The sequence below is a fragment of the Drosophila biarmipes genome, chromosome X (genome assembly GCF_025231255.1).
Source record: "Drosophila biarmipes strain raj3 chromosome X, RU_DBia_V1.1, whole genome shotgun sequence".
NCBI lineage: Eukaryota > Metazoa > Arthropoda > Insecta > Diptera > Drosophilidae > Drosophila > Drosophila biarmipes.
The window spans coordinates 13,304,708-13,320,726 of NC_066611.1; positions in this window are offsets into that span (position 1 = coordinate 13,304,708).

Below are 16,019 nucleotides of genomic sequence, written 5' to 3' on the forward strand. Positions count from 1 at the left end.
AGTTTTGCTTCGATTTTGGCTCGAAGACTTGGACTTGGTCTTTTGGTCAAAGGCAAATTGAAAATTGTAATAAACAATTTGCGGAGGCCGGCCAGCGAACGTGTTAGGGAAAATCAATTATCTAATTGTAATCGAATGGCAATTGTGGGCGTTGAAAAAGAGGCATTCAAAAGATGTTAAATCAGAAATGATGATTAAATAATATGTATAGTATTTTCCTTAGTCGGCCGTGTTTGTTTGACCCCATTTTGCTGGCAATGCCAGTGCATATTTTTAGTTTATCAACAGGCCAAGACAGACTTTTGCTAGGAAAACTGTTACTGATTTAATTAAAATATGCATACAAAAAATATATATTTTAATTTGGGCTGTTAAGGCTGTTGAGGTGCAATTTGTCAGCCCCAAACTCACTCTATTATCTGGCCGAAATAAATCTCTGAGCCGCTGAGTTATCAAATGCTTAACTCGGATATTTTCCAATTTGAATGCAAATAATAAGGGGACAAAAAGGGGCGAGATTTATGGCTTCTATTTCTGGCGATAAGAAGGGTCCGCGCCGTTCGGCAAACGTGGAAAAAAAATGTTAAAACAATTTATTAATCAACACCGGCAATTTGTTATATTTCCCTGGGCCCGCGACTCGAGATCAAACAGAGCCCCGGGAGAGCCGAGCATCTGGAATTAGTCAGTGTTCGAATTTGGCAAAGGGATCGTAAATCACTCGCCGCAGTCGGAATCAGATCCAGAATGCAAATGTTTCGGTTTCATCATAATGATCAGCGTTTTGAGGTGATGACACATTTTTCACGCGCTTCTCTAAGCCCCTCAGACCGTCGAGACATATTTCATTTGGCACCTTAAGACGACGCTAAGATGTATTTTACTGGACCATTTCGAGTGGCATTGCGACTTGTGTGGGAATCTGGTGGGGCATATGGACCAGCGGGGCCTCTTGCACTTCGCATTGTCTTGGGCACAAGGTCGTTTGGCTTTTGGCTTTTCGTTTTTTCCGCGGCTTAAGCGAGATTTGAATAATTGCAGCGGCCAGAATTTATGATGTGTGCGAGTGCCGGAATTAAGCTGACAATAATGGCAGCAGATCTGCGGCTGAAGCACTTGACAAATTGCGAAAAAATAATCACAAACATGGCCTCAATTCAAAATGATGGCTCAATAAAGTCGCACGGTAATCCGGTCTAGTTTGAAACCATAAAAAACATTTAAGGCTTGGCTAAACTAGAACTAAAATGTAATAAAATGTGCCATAATAAAAGGAATACATTTTTAGAAGTCACCTTAAAATATTTAAAGAGTCAGATGATTTTCCATATTTCTTTTATATATTATTCCCGACTCCTTCCACCCAAAGCCAGTGCAAATAAGCCCTGAAAAATACCAAAAACACCGACCACCATTTGTTATGCTCAACCCAAAAAGGCAAATCTTATCGGAAGACAGCCCGGAAAAAACAGAAACCCAACCCAGAAAGCGTTCTTATCAGCGGCTTGTCAGGCCCGCCGAAGACATTACCCAGAAACCAAGACTGAAACCGAAACCCAGGCGAACCCCCTGAAAAAACCCACCGCAGACCCGTTCACATTTAACCTTTTTTCGGTGGCGTTTCGAAATTGAAAGTTTGGCGCTGAAACTGGTTTATTTGGCCAAAAACTAAAAGCCAGCCACCGCAGCGGCTAACTGCAACCAACTGCAACTAAAGCAGCAGGCACAGTGGAAGGAGCTGTCCTCAGAAGGCAGAAATATAGCTGAACGTTTTTATAACAAAATCAAACTAAAATTATATCAAAGAAAAAATCAGCATATAAAGAAAAATGATATATTAAGAGCCATTCCTGATAAAGATTTAAAATATATTTAAGAGAAATATTCTATTCTTGGGAGATCTGAATCCTAAGACCGTCTTAGGATGAGCATAATTAAAGACTATTTTAGCTAAGTTGTTTTTTAATTATATGTAAGTTTATTTAAAAAATTAGGAAGGACTTTGTATATAGTATTTGAGCATGTACAAAATTAATTTTTGATCTCATAGGGAAAACCTCTTTTAGGGATGATAACAGAGACTTACATTTTTTAACCATTATTTATTAATTAATTTTTAATTCACACTTCATATTTTTTTGTACCTTCCTAGCCCCCCAAAACATTCAGTTTAGCTTTTCGCACCGCATTTAAACCACTGCCCAGGGGCCCAACCTCAATTTTCCACATTTGGGGATCTTTTCGACCGACTTTCGGGCCTTATTTTGGGTTTTCGGTTTCGGGCTTTCGGCCATCGCATTGTCTGCGTTCTCCCGTATTTCATTCGCTGGCTCTCGGCTTTGTTTCGGCTGTCTCGGTGGCTTTTTTTTGGCTAATTTGTGTGCACCTCTCCTGTCAGAGGCGTGTAATTGCCATGGCAGTTGGCCGACGGGGGCGTGTTGCCACTCCCAATTACCCAGTTTTTCATTTTTCCATTTCGATTTTCCACCGTTTGATATTTCGAGGGGGCTCAGGTTGTTTCTGGCCAACTTTTGCCAGCCAGCCAGCCAGCGAGCCGAGCCGAGACAAACCCGAAATTATTTACAACTTTGGCCTTTTGCACACAACACACCGATGACGCATGCACCTGTCAGCCAACCGAATGCGCCTTACTTTGCCAGTTTGCATCCTTTAAGATTGCAGTTTTTGTTGCTGAAACTTTCCGGGGATTGCTGGAAAGTGTTAAGGAACAAATGGGCGAGAGTCTGGCGTCCTGGCGGTGCCATAAATAATTACAAACAACTGGCCGAACTTGGGTCAGAATATTTTCCAACTAAGGTCCGGGGTTTTGGCAAGGTGGCAGTGGCCAGTCCCTGCAGCTGGTCAAGTTTCTGCGGTTTCTTGGCTGGCATCTCGCACACGAAAAAGGATTAAGTGTAAATTGGTAAGACAGGATTTTCTTGTGGCCGGAATGTTTCAGCTTGGCTCTTTGATTTCATTGTGGCCCTCTGAATGGCAAAATCAAGGAGCCAAAGTTGTAATTAATCTTTTGGTGCAATTTGATTTAAATAAAAAAAAAATAAATAAAAAATTAAAAATAGAATTAAATAAATAAATTTAAAAAAATATAAATATATATAACTCCTAAGTTTAGAGTTATTCACATTAGAATAAAGACAAATAAAACATTTCTGGCTTTCAATATTTAATGAAAATAATTTTATTTATTTCTTAAAATGTAACAACAAAGTAAATTCATTAAAATGTTGCTTCATCTACAACTAAAATATTATAAAATTGTTACTAAATTCTATGTTATTAAAACCCAACTAAATATTCAACTAATATTATTCATAAATAATTTGATTTATTTTTAAAATGCTTTAAGAACTTTAAAATAAAATCAAGTACTCTTTTTTTTTAATATTTCCTAACCGTAAATATTTAATTTAATTTAATTTGTTTCTTTCATTTATTTCTATTTTGTTTTTGTCGATCCTCACCTTTTCGCCCCTTTGTCAGGCATTTTCCAGCCTTTCCCCTTTCCGCAGTTGACCTCATCTCTTTGGCCGCATCTGCATCTGCATCTTGGCTTTGTCCATCTGTCGGTGGGTCCGCCTGTGTTTAATTGCACTTTAATTAACTTGCATTGTTCAAAGCGTCGTGTTAGCCCTCTGCGGACCCCCCTAACCCCCTGGGCACCCTGTTCCTATTCTCTATTCCTTTTTTTTTCGAGAGAGAAAGAAGAAAGTGCGGTGGCTGTCAGTTGTTGTTTGTATTTGTTTAAAAAGTGTTGCTGCAGTTGTTGGGCCCAGTTCGTTTCAATGTGTCGGTGTATCTGTGTTTGCACTCGGCGCCCGTCTGTGTGTGCGTGCGTATCTGTGTGAGTTGTTTTGAATGCCAACTCAAACAGTCAAGTGTCGTGCAGTGAACTGTCAATAGAGTGTACCAACATTTCGCCCGGGCAAATAGAAGCAGCTCGTTTTTTTCCCTGTCGCAGATGAGGCAGACGGGACAAAAAGAGTTTTTACAAATGCGAAATGCGGAAAAAACGCGTGAAACAATTGAAAGACTATATACTCTATAGGGGAAAATAATTTGAAAATGTTTTTATAACTTTAATTAATTAATATAATTAATTGATTAAAATGCCGGCAAAAGCTCGTCGTATGCGGGGTGTCTTTTTTAGAATTATTGAAATATTGAAGATTCTTAGGTAATGTCTTATGGCATGTGAATCCTGCATTTTCAGGTTCCATTTTACACCTAACTTATATTTTAAATGGATATTTTTAGCATATTGCTGTGACAAACTTAAGAAAAGGGGTTCTGACATCATACTCCCACCCCTTGGAAAGGTATCGCACTCCCGTAATCCCTTTATCGCGGGTGGGTGCCACTCAGCTGAGAGTCAGTCTGGGGCATCGCTAATGAGACCACGTCTTGGTCTTGGAACCAGCTCCCCATTGTCCTTGTTCTGGCTACGACTTCCTGCTTTGGTCTTGGCTTTTGTTCTCCGGCCTGCAGTGTTTTTCATTTTTTATTTATTTTTGCACACCCCCGGCCATTTTCCAACCCACTTTTCCCGCTTTTCCACCTGCTGACTAATCCATTTCATTGAGAGAACTCGCCTTACTCGCCGTCGCTCGTCTGTGATTTATTTTATGAATGAACTCGGCATTTCATTCATTCGCGCTCCAGCTAAATACTACGACTGAAAGGACCAACAAAAAAAAAGATGGAAAAACGAAGGATTTGTGGGTGTGAGAGCGCATACACATACATATTCATACACCCGAGGACATGCAACGGTATGCAGGAGGATATGCGCTTCCGTCTTTGGCGAATTCCTGCCGATGTTTTCTCGTCCTGGCCTGCCAATTAAAATGCCACCGCCAGGCAAATGTGAGAGTGCCCACCACAAAACCCGACGATCCTGTCTAGCGCAATTGCCAGGGAAGCCAAGATGACGACGTGGATGACGACGATGATGGGGTTGCCACGCGGAGGAGACCTTTTAATGACTGTAAATCAAGCGTACTTTGCATTTTTGCCATCCGCCACATCCTGGCAGCCTGCAGGCATCCCCACATCCTGCGACACTGAGCTACAAGCCAGGGAAATAAATCTAAAGTCTCTAACAAATCAATAAAATGTAAGTAGTATTTCAAATTTACTTATTCATTTTTTTTACATTTCTACTTTTTAATATACACTTTATACTAAAATCCTAAGATAAGATGTAGTATATTATTACTGATGGTTCTAATACCATCAAAACTGTTACCCTGTGGTACAGTGCAGCCTGGATTGGGGCAACAAACCCGTGTGACATGCGGCTCGAACTTTCAAGAGCCTTGACTGACTTGCAGACTTTTCCCGGCGGTGCTGCCGGTGGTGCTGAGGCTTCTGGTGGTTCTAATGGTTTCGGTGGTGGCGACGTTGCCATAAGCTTGTGGGCGGCTCGTAGGCGTGGCCAATTAGCATTTGGACATTCGACAGTTTGACAGAAGGCAGAGCTAAAGCAAGGGAGAGCCAAGGGTATGTTTACTAAACTTTTGCAATGCTCTTTTAAAATATATAATAAATAAAATAGATAAATAAAAAAAATATCTAAGAAATATCAGAAAAATTTAAAAAAAACATAATAAATCCAAAAAATACTATTGGAAATATATATGGCCATATTAAAATTGTAAGCTAGGATTTTGGCATGCATTTTTTTTGAACTTCTTTAAATATAACTAACATTAGACAAAAAATTGAGCACCTTAATGCAAATAAATTTAATTAAATCACACAATTCAATATCTTTTGTATATATTGATTTTACTTCTATATTCTTTTCACTAATATTGATCCGAATGAACTTTTATTTTTCCACCTTTTCAGCGACTACATTTTATTTGGAGTACCTGAAACTTCTACAAAATTAGAATACCCCTGGCAACGCAGGGTAGGGTCGTCGCCGAGGGGTTTCCCCCGACTGCGGCCCAAAATGAGTCACGTTGCAGCCACGGACCGGAAGTGAATGATGCAGAAAAAGGCAAAGGCAGTGGCACTGGCACTGGCACTGGCAAAGGCACTGGCAAAGGCACTGGCGAAGGCAGAAAGCAACAGCAACAAGGGCTGGGCAAACACAAAGGACCCAAAGTCCACCCCCGGAGTCAAGGAGCAGAGTTGTGACGTTGACAAATGCCTTGGAAGGGATGTGGATCTGCTTTTCGGGGGTAAGTGACTCAGGCGGTAATCAGTGCACCTGCTCCCGGGCACGCGACCCCCTTTGGAAATATATTGTCCGCTTGTCCGTTTGTCCGCTTGTCCGTGTGAGTCAGCCAACCGAAAAGTGTCCTTTTTTTTTGCTTTTCGGGTAGCGTTTGATAAGCACGAAATTATGCAACCGGCAACTACAAAACACTCTCCTCGGGGAAACAGAGCCGTCAGTCAATCACTTAGTCACTCGTTTATTGAGTTGAGTTCGCAGTGGGGCAAGCACGTGCCGAAAATTAGCCTATGACAAAAAGTTGGGCAGATTTGGTCGCACCAACTGAAAACTTAAAAAAAATTCCGAAAAACAAGCAAACGAAAATTGAAATCCTTGGAATTTCTTTAAACTGTCAACGGTGATGGTCACACCGACGCCAACAGGGTGACCAGCACTCACAAAAAGTAAGCTTTAAATAATTGCAGCTATGTGCCTGAAATAAAAAGTTTATGGTCATACTTAAATTGCGCTTCACATTCCCAAATAAATGTTAAAATGTCGTAAAAATGTTCCGTCTACCATAAAACTGCAAATTGCGACCTGGTCAACTAAATTTATTGTGAAAAATTGCTGCGGCCACCCCAGCAGCTTTGAAACAGTTGCAAATTAGAAACCCCCAAATGGTGAAATTATTGACCAAATGCTGCGCAACTTTTACGGAAAATGCAGCCATAAACTGAAAATTCGCAACGCATTTCAACAAATCATAATCCATCCGCAAACCCTCGTTGTTTTAGGCGAGCAATCGATGACCTCATTGTCACTTTACAAGGCATTTGCATAAAAATATTGGGGCTACGTTTTTCGGTTTTTCGAAATAATTAATTAAACACAAAAGGCGCTGCAATTAAAACGCCAAAAATATCCCCGTTTACAAATTCAGTATGCTTGCCAAAATGATAGCACTTTGCGGCCATTTCATTCCATTGAAGTGTTTGACGAAATGAAAAACAAAAATCCACGGAGCCCATAATCCAAAGGGAGCAAATACAATTTTAAACTAATTTATTAAATTTGACGGCGGTGCAAAACATGCTTTATAACATTTTGTTTGGTTAATTATGTGTGGCAGGTGAATAGTCAAAAATTAATATTGATTTAATGGATGGCTGTACGGTTAAGAGCTCAAAGGATTGTGGTTTTTTGTTTCCTTGGTAATAGGAAATTATTGATTTAAAAATAATTATCTCTTGTTTGAGGAGAAGCAATCCACAAATAGGGATGATCAGACGGCAAAGGTTGTTATATTATTATAAATACTGCAACTAGTTTCCCTTTTTCGATCGTCGGCATGGTTCTTGTTTTTTCTAGGTCGGCTCGGATGGCTTTGATTTGTGGTTCTCCGACTTGTTTTCATAATGAGGAGCAAAGAGCTGAGGTGAGAATTATGAACAGGTAACCAGGGGCGAACGGAGGAGGGATAGCTCCTCCGAGAAGTGGACACATTAATTGCCGACAGAAGGTCGCACACGCAAACCAATCCCATCCAGGGATCCTGCCCCGTCTCGTTCACAAATTACATATTAAGGCAAATTATGATGCCCGACGTCCATTCGTGTGGGAAACTGACAATGACACGTTAAAGACCCGCAGATCTCGCAGATCCCGACAATCCCGAATATCCCCGAGCTGCACACGTCTGCTTTTCTAATCCCGAAACGGGAGCCTCACTTCTGTTTGTTAATTGCACTTGGGTGTGTAGTTCGCAGTGTGCGGTGTCTACTTTTCACAGGATCTCATCACAGGCGCATTCCGGCTCACAGGAAGCCGTGTCGCCAAGGTCCCAGGGTCAGAGAATCGGACTAGAAATATTTTCCCTTCCATCGCCACAGGGGGGGTGGCCGGCGCGCACAGACATTACCCATTACCTGGGCACAGGTACAAAATGACTTCACACAAAGCTGGATAAGAAAACAGCAATGAGTGCATCGGAAGAAATATATACTATTGTGGTAGAAAAACGAAAATGCCAAAAAAATATACTTTAAAACCTACTTTTCCAATACCGAAAAATCTGAAGAATTCGCGTTTTTTTCTGTTTTTAGTATATATAGTCGCCTTACTTTTAAATTACTTAGTAAGGCTAAATAGTTTGGTAGCTCTATACACCCTTTTTTAAAAATATTTACTATATTTTGCAGTTCATTTTCCTATCGATAAAAAACACTACAAATCTGAAGAATTCGCGTTTTTAATTGCTCCTGAATTAACTTTAACTTCTGATAAAGCAGAACACGTTCTCAGCTTTATTAAATATTTGCTATATGAAAAAATACTAAAAATCTGAAGAATTCGCGTTGTTTGTTCCTCAACTAAAAATCTGAAGAATTCGCGTTTTGTTTTCCTAACACTGATATTCTTTTGACCTTAAATTGGCATAAGGAACACCCTCTATTTAAGACTTACTTCATATTATAATTTTGTCATACACTTTTTCTCCCTGTGTAGAAAACAGATATCACCGAAAGAGTAAGGACCAACTGCAAAACAAACGAGCGAAAAAATTCAAAGAAATCAATTGCAGGGCCCAACAGGCACGTCTTCCCCGGGCCGCTCTGAATGGGATTGAGGGTTTGAGAATCGGAGAAGAATCGGAGAATCGGAGTGCTGGGGGAAACGAGAGAATCGGGGAATTCGGGCCGAAGTGAGACACACGCACCAGCGAAAGACACGCACCGAGGAAACCAAGAAGCGGAGGCACAGTGGAAGGCCCGTCGATCCTGAGCGGCTACCGGAAATGCAGCACATTGCACCGCAGCAGCAGCAACATCATCGACCCGGCAGCAATATCGGCTTCTAGGGTGCGGGGGCCACCAGAAAAGCCAGCTACGAATGTGGTTCGTGCGTTTGCACTCGATTTTTTCCACTCTCCTGGCTCCGGCTTCCCCACACACGTATATATCTTTTTTGTTCTGGCATTTTTTTTACCCCGCTTCTCGTTTTTATTTTCATTCCCTGATTTGTGTGAGCCGCAGCTGTCTCGGGTTCCAATGTTTCGAATATATATCTACGAAATCGAGTGATTTTATCGGCCGGCAATACCGAATTATTTTCTGGGGGAGATGTGCACTTCTTTATTGGAGAATTTCACTGATTAGTTGGGGAATATATACGATTTAATGAAGCGTATTTTTACAGGAGAAAATCGAATAAAAACAAACTAGTTCACTATATTTTACAGTTTACCCCAAGAAATATGAAATAATTCTATATGGCAGTGGTATAGTTAAAGTATCTTTAGGTATTTCTTTGCTGGTCACTTTATTATCAATCTTTGGCCCACTGTGCTGGCAGCAGTTACTATTCTTTGAAAGCCAAAACTTAATCAGCCGCATTAATCGCATTACAAATTGTCGCTGGTCTGCATTTTTTCCCATCGCAAAGGCGGAGCAGAAAATGCTGGAAAAATGAGAGCCCAGGAAAATGTTGTAATGGAAAACTAAATGGTATAAAGTGCATTGACGGGATGCCATCGTTTCATGCCATCGTCGCACTGCTCCCTCATATTCACTTATTTTTTCCCTCTTTTTTTGCGCAGTGTGACCTCAGACGAACTCTGAGGAGCAGCTGGGCTGCAGATGTGCTGCTGTCGTGGCAGCAATGTTGCTGCTGCTGTTGCTGCTGCTGCTGTAGCTGCGATATTGCACCTCCCGACTGCGAGTGAATTTAATTGACACCCCGGCGATGGGCAAAATCTGCAACTGCAATTAGCCAGGCCGCAGATTCCAGGGCTCCAGATACTCAGCCACTCAGCCGGAGATACGCAGATACTTTGGTATCTTTTCCCACACGCCACCGCCTCGGCTTGGCCAAGGTTGCCGCTGCAGTTTGCCAGTTCTCTGGCCTACAAATTATGCAGAAATGTTATAACTTTTACTGCTCCCAACAAGAGCCAGTCGAGTGCCCATTCTCAAGCGGGACAAGGTTGCCAATTGACTGTGAACAGAGCCAGAGAAATGGAGAAATGCGAGGCTGGAGCACTGGAGAACTGGAGAAATGCGGCCAGCAGAAACAGTAACATCTGGGATTTGATGGATGGGCTGGGAATGAAGGTATGTATAGGAACAGGGCCATGGCAACCGGCATTTAAATCATAAAGGAAAATCATATGGGGTTCTTCTATGATTTCAAAGTAATAAAATCACTTCATTGTATCCCTCTCTCTTTTTTGGGCTTCCCAAGTATTCTGTAACATGATGCCATATGTATCGAAATTTCCTCATCTCAAGTAGTTTTCAAGCAGAGCTCAAACTCCCCAATGTATTTTGAAATAATATTTCATCAAAATTATGCCTAAGCAGATCTGGGCTTCCTCTCCGCCTGCAGATACTTCCCAGATTTCAATTGTCATTATTTTTAACTGCTGCGGAAGCTGGACGTGAAAATGAGTTTTCGAATGCCCCCCTCTCTTTCACTCTCCCCGCTACCTGTCTCTTTCGCTAGGTGTGCTGTAACAACAACACTAATGGCCAGTGAAAGAGGCAACAAGATGGCATTTAATAGCCCCCCGGGGACACGAGGGTTAGGCGTGTGAGAAAAGCCAAATTCCAGGGAAATGTGGACCGAAAAAAATAGAAGGCGGTAGGTGCAACAGAAATTATTGTAAATTTTATTTAATTACTAATGAAAATATCAAGGATTGTGTGTGAGAGCGAGAGACCAAAAAACAGAGCCAAAGACAATAAAGATTCCAGAACAAGAAAAGGGCGATCGTAAAAATGTCAAGCGGGCCGGAAGATGTGATCCCGAGAACAGAAAGAACAGCAGGGAGAGAGGAATTCGGGGCGGCAGAGGTCAAAGGTGACCAAAACAAGGCAGGAAAGGCAGATAAGGAAGGGGAGATGGAAGACCAGGTGAGTTCAGACACCCACTCAAACCCCAGAGATCGTATCGCAGAACCATCCATCATTATTGATTATTCGAAAACCCCAAAGTTGACATCGAACAAGAAAGGTTGCAGATGAAAAACCCTTTAAATTGGTGGGGATTTATCCTCAATTTCCCCCACTTTTTTTACTTATTTTATTTTGAGATATTCTTTTAAAAAATATATTATATATGTCCCTCACTTTCCCTGACTCTAGAAACACTCTCCATCAAAACCAGAAACCCAAAGATAAGATATTAATTTAAAAAACATTTGATATATTTCCCTGACTTACCCTGCCCTTAAAAACACTCTCCATCAAAACCAGAAACCCAAAGGTCGATCCGAGAATTTTTTATTATAAGATATTCGTTATAAGATATTAATTTAAAAAATATATGAAATATTTTCCTCACTTTCCCTGCCCTTGGAAACACTTTGCATCAAAACCAGAAACCCAAAGATCGATCAGAAAATTCTTAGCCCAAAAAAGGTCCTCAGATCCTTGATGCCCGCTCTCCCTCGCACCCTCCAGCCATCCTTCTCGGTCACGTCTGTGCCTTTTCGACTTCATTATAAACAAATCCTATCTTCTCGTTGTGCACACACCACCAGATACAAGATACAAAGATACAGACGACCTAATGATGCTCATTAGACGTCTTTAGGGCTCTTCAAACAGGGAAAACCAATTCCCAGACGGAGACGATCTTTCGTAGAATTACTCAACAGGCGAGTTGGAAATTTTCTCGGTTTCCCTTTTTCCTCCATTTCCCGTGCTTCGTAAATTCTAGACAATTTGCAGTTATTTTTAGTTTAAGGGAGTGAGTCGCCAGGCCGACATAAACTATAAGGTCTGAGATTTTCCGGGATTTATGCGGCAGGCAAGCGCGGCTTCGGCTGCCAATCGTATATTTAGACAAAGCACTTAGGATTTCTCCGTGTGTGGGGATGGCCATATGTGGGGGTCGTTGTCTTCACTAATTCCACTTCTAATGGGGGAAAATTCTACCAAATGTGTGAATTTGTACTATTACAATACCCAAAAATAGCATTTTGTGTTCTATATAATATGAAAATTAATACTGATATTTTATTGTTATGATATATAATTATATCTTTATGACTCGCTTTTAATTTATATTTTTAATCTTTATAGGCCTTCGCCGGGGCAAATCTCTAAGCTTTATCATGTGAAATTGAAACTGAAAGAGGTAGGAAAAACAAAAAACGAAAAACAGCAGCAAGACGGCATAATTACGAGGCCCCAGTTACTCTTCAAGTCTGTTTTTCAAGCGCCTTTTGCTTTGATAATTTGTGTTTTCCAAGGGGAAAAGCTCCCCCCCCCACACTCGCTTTTTCTCTCAGTTAATTTGTTGTTTTCATTGAAACTTGCGCAAAGTACACGGAGTTTTCCAGTTTCCCAGGCCAAAAGTAAGAGCTGCGCTTAGGTGTTTTTCGTCGTCGATGCTTAATTAAGTCGGCAGCAGAGTTTAAGCACTTTAAAAAAATATTACACACCACTTTTTGATGCATTTTCAGAGGCTTTTCCATCGGGAAATCCCATGAAATCAGTTAGGAAAATATGGGCTTGGCCAAAAAAGGGTGAATTAAGTTGACACGAATCAAATCTAACGAATATAAAAGTTTCGAAACATGTGAAAAATGCTGACCGATTCCTCATCATGGACTGATGACCGAAGATTGGATATCTGGTTATAAAAACTGCCCCGTCTATGACAAAATAAACTCAAACGCCAAACCCTTTCACGCTCAGCTAAAAAATCCTCCTGCAGATGCTTTAATTTTTTTACCCATCGCTTTTTTTGTTATGTATAAATCTGAAATAAATCGCTGTCATTTAAAATTCAGTCAATGGTGTCGCAAATAAATCAAAAATTTATTGTAACGCATTTAAATACATGCATATTTCATCTGAAAAACCAAAGAGTGGGGTGTAATCGATGATGGGCTTCGATTTATAAACAGGGTTCTGACAGGTCAGCGAACAGGTTGGACGTATTTGTAGTGCTTCCTTTTCCAGTGAATATATACAAAATCTTGTATTCGGTTTATAGAACAAAATGCCCGAACATAAAACTAACCACCACTCGCTTTCCCAGGGATTTTCCATGTGTTAAACTCATAAAAATTATGAGATTATTTTTCCCCATTACTATATAGGATTTCATTTGATTTATTGGAAACATAAGGAATCATAGGCAAGTTTTAAGTTTAATTTTATAATTTTTGAATTGCTACAAATAGAGTAAATGGGAATCCCCTGACCTGCCGAAGAAGCCCAACAAAGCCAGCTACCTGACCAGACTATCAAATGCAGACGTCACTTGGCTAATAAATCCCCTGCTAAAGGGGGGGGAAAAACTTAATTGAGCAGTGGGCAAAATGGAAGAGAAAGAGGCGATGAAAATCGGAAAACCACAACACCAAGTCATGCCGCCCCTCGAGCGCTTTTCCACCGCATTTTCCAGTTTCAAGTTCATTGTCACTTGTCGGCAGCGAAACCGGGGACCTCCTCAAAGGCGACGACCGCTAACCAAGAGCTCCGAGTGCCATAATCCAATTATGAATTTTCACATAAATTTTTACCCAGCCCCGGCCAAAAAGAAAGACCGAAATGTATATGTTTTTGATGAAAATACCAGCGAGTGTCCCCTCTCCGAAAGAAAATTCCCCTATCAATCGAGGCGATTGCTCGCCTAATAATAACAATAAATTTTGTGCATGAAGCGATTTTATGAAATGAAAAAGACGGAAAGGCTGACCCAGACAACGAAGCGGGCTATACTCTGAAATATTTATTTAAGTTTTGAAAAATAAATTAAAGTTATAATAATTATTCTAGTGATTTTATATAAATAAATATTTCTAAAAATATTTGATATATATAAAATCATTGCTTTGGACCTTAAGGCTTTGGTATTTGTATCTTCTAGTTTGTAAACCCCCTTAAAGAGTATGACAACTTGAAAATAAACTTAAGTTGGTGACAATTTCGAAGACTACTTTATTTTTATCAGTCGGTCTGCGAGAGAGATGCTGATAATGCCGGGTAATAATTACGGCTCAAAAAAGACTTTGCGATTGGTGGGGAGGCGGGGGACTTTTCTCGGAACCCAGTGAAAGGGGCCGGGGGGGGACTTTGGCCCCAGAATTTCAGGGGTGGCGACGGCGAGGGAGCCTCGAGTTGACTCATTGAAAGTCATCAGGGCGACAACGTCAACTTCATTGTCAGGCTGCAGCCTGCAGCATCCACTCCATTGGCAAGCCATCTCGAATCCATCTGCAACCCATCCCAGCCCCATGCTATCTCAAGACCCCATCCCATCACCATCATCATCATCATCATCATCATCATCTGGGTGTCTGAGTCTGCATCTTCGTCTTCGTCTTCATTTTTCGCTTTCAGCTGCCCCATCAAACCCATCGAGTATGACAATTTCATTTATTTAACATGATTTTTACGCAGCGAGTGTCACAATGGCTGGGCACATATATCTTGCACATATATGTATAGACGTGGAGTACATACCGTGCAGGAGCAAAGGGTTAAAGATGCAGATGCATCTCGCAAGCTCAAGCTGGGGGAAAATGATGGAAATTGCTTGGCGCATTCATTTAATGAATGCCTGATTGAGTTATCTATTAATTCGATCAATCATGCGGCGCACTCGAAAACAAATGATTGTTTTGCAAGACATAAAAATAATTATATTTCTAATTTAGGTGGCTGGAAAAGGCCTTTTCTAACCATATTTTAAAGGCGTGGCGTTAGAACACTAAGGCTTTAATTTAATTCCACCCGAAAATCATGGACAAATGTCACTCTCCATCCTCAGAACCCCCTCCACAACTGCTCCTACGACACTTATTTTTTTTAAAATATAAACATAAATATATTTCTAATTTTTTTAGATTGATTAGGTGGCTGGAAAAGGCCTTTTCTAACCATATTTTAAAGGCGTGGCGTTAGAACACTAAGGCTTTAATTTAATTCCACCCGAAAATCATGGACAAATGTCACTCTCCATCCCTAGAACCCCCTCCACAACTGCTTCTACGACACTTATTTTTTTTTAAATATAAACATAAATATATTTCTGATTTTTTTAGATTGATTAGGTGGCTGGAAAAGGCCTTTTCTAACCATATTTTAAAGGCGTGGCGTTAGAACACTAAGGCTTTAATTTAATTCCACCCGAAAATCATGGACAAATGTCGCTTTCCATCCCCAGAACCCCCTCCACAATTGCTCCTCCGCTTATCACCATCAGCGGACCCCCTTCGAGTGATCTGCTCGCACTTCGGGTAATGAGGATGGGAAATGAAGGGGACCCTCTGATTATCAGCAATTTTCATACGGCAATGGAAAATCGAAGTGGAAAACGATGAGAGCCGGGCGCAGAGAGTCCAAATAAAATTCTGAAATTCTGAAATGAAAGCCAAGTGCCAGGCGGCGACGTGGTGAAGTGCCTCGACCCTGTCTCAAACCTCCCCGGCCCCCGTTCCTGCGACGCCCCTGCTGCCCCCCAGAGGCGTCTCCGCTCCCCGCCTTCCAGGCCATCCATGGGCTACGTGCCTTTTCGGCGATTTTGCAGCCTCTTCGGCAGCCCAAAAATAATAATAATGAAAAACAGAAAGGCAAAAAGAAAAGACAAAACAAACAAATAGCCGAAAAAAATATATATCATAATAATAATATTAATACAAGCTCAACAATGGGAAATCACAATAGAAAGGGGGAAGTATCTGAAGGATGGCAAGGTACCAGCTCGCAGGGGAAGATCGAATTAATTGAGGAAATTCAAATTAATTTCACTAAAAGTAGACGCAATTATCTATTAAAAAACAAGGTGAGCTAACATCAACTCAAAGATATTTTTTTAT